Raw genomic sequence first — 6,368 nt, forward strand, 5'->3', positions numbered from 1 at the left:
GAGGAAGGAAGGAAAGGAGGGAGGAAGGAAGGGAGGAAGGAAGGAAGGAAGGAAGGGAGGGAGGAACGGAGGGAGGGAGGGAGGGAGGGAGGGAGGAAGGAAGGAATGGGAGGGAGGGAGAAGTAAGCTTAGTTCCCTGAGGGCTGGGGCTGGCTAAGCAATGGCCTTGATTTCTTCGCTGGCCTGACAGCGGAGAGCAGCACCTCACAATCAGTGCTTTGGGCACTAAGGATTCAGCAGTGAATAAACTAGGCACAAAATCATGCTTTTATGGAGCACACGTTCTTAGTCTTTAGTAGGTAAGTCAGTGTCAATTTGGGTGAACTTCGTTCCTGATATTATACTGTAGTACATTTTCCTAGCAGCAAATATTTTAAAATCATCCTCCTCTTCTAAAAATAGACATGATGTAAATCATGTAACAGAACAGAAAAAAATCGTTAGTTTTTGTAATTTAATAAATGAAATGTTTATTGTATTATGATGTTCCTCATGAGAGTTAATTTAGTTATTTTCTTTCTATCAGTAAAAGGGTACAATTGTATTATATTTGAATTTTTTTTTTTTGAATTTGATATCAAATCTTACCAATAGTAAATGTTTACAATCCTTGTAATCCTGTCTGGTTGTATTCATTGAACTGCAATATTTTTTTCCACAAAAGTGGTCAGGCATAATATTCATAAGATTATAAAATAAGACCCCGCTAGCTGGCAGTAAGTTTTATGTTATATAAATGCTTCCCTCTCTATAAATACTAAATTAATGGTACTTTCACTTTTAGAACTCACTAGACCTTGGCCACGATCACTTTCTCTCTTCAAATCTCTGTGTCAATTTTTGCCCTAGTCACTCTGCACGTCAGTGCTCTGGGTACTTTTATAGCTGCAGTATATGAACATGCTGTTATATTGCCAAATAAAACAGAAACACTTGTGGGATGCCTGGTGGCTCAGCCAGTTAAATGTCTGACTCTTGATTTTGGCTCAGGTCCTGAGAGTGAGCCCTCTGTTGGGCTCTGTGCTCAGTGGGGAGTCTGCTTGAGATTCTCTCTCTCCCTCTGCCCCTCCCACCCCCTGACAAATAAATAAATAAATAGATAAATAAATAAAATCTGAAAACAACAACAACAACACAGAAACACTTGTTCTTCAGGACAACGTCCTACTCCTTATGAACAAGAGTATAGATTTCTAGAGGGAGTGATTAATCAGGCAGCTGGGCAGGTATTCTTTTTATTTCTGCTAATCATAATTTATGGGGTGGGAAGGAGCGCTAGTAGAAGACTGGAGCGTTGAATTGTCTATGTTACGTATGAAGAAATAACTTTGATTTCACTTGTTTCAAACAGAATGCTCAAATTATTGTGACTCCAGAAGATGTACTTTATGGATGGAAATTTACCAGGGAAACCATTTTTCCTTATCTGGAGGATATTCCAGGACCCCAGGTGAATTGGATTCCATGCTGAGACCCCCAACAGATATTTTAACTATACTCATTGTTTGTGCAAAAATGCTGTAATTCTCTAAAATGTGCATGTTCACCACAGCAAAAATGATAAATCCTGAACTATCACATATGTGGCATATGATATTGTTATATCTACCTTGGCATTTGTTTAAAAAAATTGTGCTTAGATACCATTTAACAATCATTTATGATTGAATAGCTTTATTAAATTTGGAGAAAATATGTGAACAAGATATTTATGGCTAGGATTAGAAGCTAAGTGGAAGAGAATCTCATGAAGTCAAATAATAAATTAATTTCTGAAGTGGACAGTGGGCTGTGTTTGGGAAATATTCCAAGGTCTCCACGGAAGGTACCATACTTCAACCTCAGGGAGACTTTCTGTTCCAGAATCTAATTCCTAGAAAGAAAGACCTCACTATGTCTATTCTTGTGAATCATAAGACCTTATGCTTTAAAACTTTGTGTTTTCCTTGGCTCATAAAGCTAATTTTCCTGAGGAAAAATAATCTAGAAACTTTCTATATAAAATATTTGGTACATGTAAGTGCATATTGGCACACACTCTCTCTCTCCTGTCAAATCCTCTCTTACTCTCTCATACTTTCATGCTTTTGTCATTTTTTTTTTTGTTTTGATGGAGGATTATGAATACCATACTTTTTAAAGCATACCTGATTATTCTGACATTTATATAAGGGTTATTAGGAAACAGCTTTTCTTAGCTCTAGAGAGACTCAAAGAAGAAAATATTGGGTGATGTGATGGTAGACAGCTAATTTTCCCATCCTTCTTGTCCTGAGTTGATGCTCTCTATGGCGTTTGTAAATTTTCTTTTGTGCCAGAAAAGAGGTCAATAGCTGGATGGTCTTCCTGTATAGAAGTTTTGAGAATTGGGACAACTCATTTATTTCACAGCTCATGGTAGGACTGAGTTCTGGATTTCCGGTTAAAAACAACATATGTTGTAAATTTATGGACTAGTCAAAGATCACAGCAGCTATGGAAACTAGTGAAGGTTGGGAGAAAGGTTTTTACATATGGTTAGTAAAGAGCTCTGTCACAGCCCACAGTAGAAAGAATGAATTTTTACAGAAAATGGGGCTTGCATCATCACCCAAGATAGTCCACATTTAATTCACTTACCTTTTCATTCATTCAGTCATTATTTATTGAACACCTATGACGTGCCAGATACTATTGCAGAAATAGGAGATGTAGCACTTAATAAAATGAAGTTTATGCCCCACCCCCCACCATGGCTTATGAATATTTAGTGAGAGAAGGTAGAGGTAAATAAACTCACTTATTATATAGAATTTTGTATGGTGATCCGAATGGATATGTTTTAGATGTCAAGGTGACAGGGTTTGTTGCCAGACTGTGGGAGGATGAGAGAAAGACAAGCATCAGGAGAGACTCCCGTTTTTAGCTTGAGCAACTGGAGACATCGACTTGCCATTTACAGATATAGACAGCACTGAAGGAACAGTGCGTCTGGGATGCAAATTAGGAAACCAACTTTGTGCATCTTAAGTGAGAGCTGCCCTTTAGACATCCAAGTGGAGGTGTCAACCTGGCAATTACATATACAAGTCTGGCATGAAAGGACAAAGTCAGGACTGGAGATAGAAACCCGAGTTTGAGCACATAGATGATTTTTTAGCACCATAAAGGTTGACCTATGGAGTAAGTTACAGAAGAGAAGAGATCTAAGGCTTGAATTCTAGGAAATTCCAATGTTTAGACTCAGGAGAGGTGAGGAGCATGAGAAGAGCAGCCAGTGAGAAGGGGAATGTGAGAGAGTGGAGTCCAATAAGCAAGGTGAAGTGTTTCCAGGAAAGGGTGTAATTAACTGTGTCAAGTGCTACAGATAAGAATGATCAAGTAAGATGTGGAGCTCATCATTGGCATTATTAGTAAGAGCTGTCAGGTGGGAAGCTGGTTGGAGAGCTTCAAGAGAGAATGAGAGAGGACAAACTGGAAACAGCAAGATGGACAACCCCTTCCAGAAGTTTTGCTGTAAGAGGGAGGTGAGAAAATATTTAGAGGGGTCTGTGGGTTCAAGAGAGGTTTTTAATTTATTTTTTTAAAGATGGGAAGTACTAGAGCATATTTATGTGTCGATAGAAAGATCCAGTGGAGAGGAGACAATCAACGATGCAGGGGAGTGAATAAGGAATTGCCAGAGCAGGGGCCCCTGGGTGACTCAGTCAGTTAAACGTCTGCCTTCGGCTCAGGTCATGATCCCAGGGTCCTGGGATCGAGCCCCGCATCAGGCTCCCAGCTTGGTGGGAAGCCTGCTTCTCCCTCTCCCACTCCCTCTGCTTGCCTCTCCACCTCCTTGTGCTCTGTCAAATAAATAAAATCTTTAAAAAAATTAAAAAAAAAAAAGGAATTGCCAGAGCAATAGCTATGATGTGGAAAAAATTCATCAAGTTTAATTTGTGGCTTTTAATTATGTTCTTTTTCATGAATAGTTTTTATATTGACTTGTAAATTGACTTACACTTAGATTCTTGCTATTGTTTGTTTCTGAATGAAGTGGATAAAATACATTTTTAGGTGAAAATGTCTCCTTAAGAATTGAGATATAATTGGCATGAAACGTTGTATAAGTTTAAGGTGTACAGTGTGTTGATTTGATACTATATATTGCAATATGATGACCACCATAGTGTTAGCTAACACTGCTGTCACTTCACATAATTACTATTTCTTTTTTGGGGTGAGAACAATTAAGATCTAGTCTCTTAGCAACTTTGAAGTTCATAATAGAGTATTGTTAACTATAATCACTATGCTATACATCAGATCTTCGGGACGTATTTATTTGCTAGTTGCAAGTTTGTACCTTTAAACAGTATCCCCAGTTCCTCCTTCTCCTGAGCCCCTGGTAATCACTATTCTATTCTTTTTTTTTTATAAGTTCAGCTTTTCTATATTCCACATATAAGTGATTATCACCCAGTATTTCTCTGTCTCTGTCTTTTTTTTTTTAAAGATTTTTATTTATTTATTTGACAGAGAGAGAGAGACAGCGAGAGAGGGAACACAAGCAGGGGGAGTGGGAGAGGGAGAAGCAGGCCTCCCGCTGAGCAGGGAGCCCGACATGGGGCTCGATCCCAGGATCCTGGGATCATGACCTGAGCCGAAGGCAGACGCTTAACCGTCTCTGTCTCTGTCTAACTTAACTGAAATGCCTTAATTAAAATTTCATTTGTCTGGGTGGCTCAGTTGGTTAAGTGTCTGCCTTCGGCTCAGGTCACGATCCCAGGGTCCCAGGATCGAGTCCTGGGATTGAGTCCTGCATCAGGCTCCGTGCTCGGCAGGGAGTCTGTTTGTCCCTTCCCCCCTGCTTGTGCTCTCTCTCTCTCTCAAATAAATAAATAGAATCTTTGAAAAAAGAAAAAAGAAAAAAATTTCTTTTAGATTTGGTCACACACCAGTACAAGCAAGACTCAGCTACCTGGTCAAGAACAACACTATGTCTTGGCAAATACTGCTGACAAAAAGCCATGTAGTTCCTAGGACTCCACATATCCTCCTAATGGCTGTTATCAATACAATACTACTGTGGTGTATAATACAGGGGGAATACTGGTGGCACATTGCCATAGGTAAGAGGGAGGGAGCATATAAAACAGAGGCTGTTATGAGAGTGGGCAATGCTGTATTGAAGAGTTTGATTTTCATTCCCTAAATACGATGTTACTAGAGATTTTTTTTTAAGTGAGCAATTAAAAAAATGGCATTTTAGCAAAAAAAATGATCTGGAAAAAATGTAGGTGTTGTAATAGTGCAGGATTGAGGTTTTTTTGTATATAAAAAAACAGGTAGTTTTAATATCGATACAAAAGATTATAGGTGATTGTTATCTGGGTACCGCTTATATCAAAAAGATACAGAGATGTTTCCAAACTGTATGAATCAGTTTCATAGAAGGTAAATTCCCTATTATTTATTAAATCACAAAAATCATCTTTCTCTTTATTTTCTACACCAGTTAATTTAATTACCCTCTTAAAGGTTTAAGGTTCAATCATAACATTTTTACTTTAAAGTCTGAGTTGAAAGACTAACCTTATGCCAATGAACTATTGAGACTTCATCAAGATAAAAAGCTTTTGCATAGCAAAGGAAACAGTCAACAAAACCAAGACAACCAACAGAATGGGAGAAGATATTTGCAAATGACATATCAGATAAAGGGCTCGTATCCAAAATCTATAAAGAACTTATCAAACTCAACACCCAAAGGACAAAGAATCCAATCAAGAAATGGGCAGAAGACATGAACAGACATTTTTCCAAAGAAGACATCCAAATGACCAACAGACACATGAAAAAGTGCTCAACATCACTCAGCATCAGTTAAATCCAAATTAAAACCTCAATGAGATACCATCTCACACCAGTCAGAATGGCTAAAATTAACAAGTCAGGAAATGACGATGTTGGCAAGGATGTGGAGAAATGGGAACCCTCCTACACTGTTGGTGGGAATGCAAGCTGGTGCAGCCACTCTGGAAAACAGTATGGAGGTTCCTCAAAAAGTTGAAAATAGAGCTATCCTATGACCCAGCAATTGCACTACTGAGTATTTACCCCAAAGATACAAATGTAGTGATCCGAAGGGGTACATGCATCCCAATGTTTATAGCAGCAATGTCCACAATAGCTAAACTATGGAAAAAGCTAAGATGTCCATCAACAGATGAATGGATAAAGACCATGTGGTATGTATATATATACAATGGAATATTATGCAGCCATCAAAAAATCCCAAAATCTTGCCATTTGCAACAACATGGATGGAACTAGAGGGTATTATGCTAAATGAAATAAGTCAAGTATCATATGGTCTCATTGATATGAGGAATTCTTTTTTTTTT

At 38.3% G+C, this 6,368-nt stretch overlaps 1 pseudogene; it reads left to right on the top strand.

Annotated features, from left to right (window-relative positions):
• The first annotated feature begins 794 nt into the window (after positions 1 to 794).
• On the top strand, positions 795 to 5,093 carry LOC145718214 (pantetheine hydrolase VNN2-like; annotated as a pseudogene).
• Positions 5,094 to 6,368: the final 1,275 nt, after the last annotated feature.

The sequence above is a fragment of the Leptonychotes weddellii genome, unplaced genomic scaffold (genome assembly GCF_054177405.1).
Source record: "Leptonychotes weddellii isolate Sample4059 unplaced genomic scaffold, ASM5417740v2 HiC_scaffold_12198, whole genome shotgun sequence".
In the NCBI taxonomy this organism is placed as follows: Eukaryota; Metazoa; Chordata; class Mammalia; order Carnivora; family Phocidae; genus Leptonychotes; species Leptonychotes weddellii.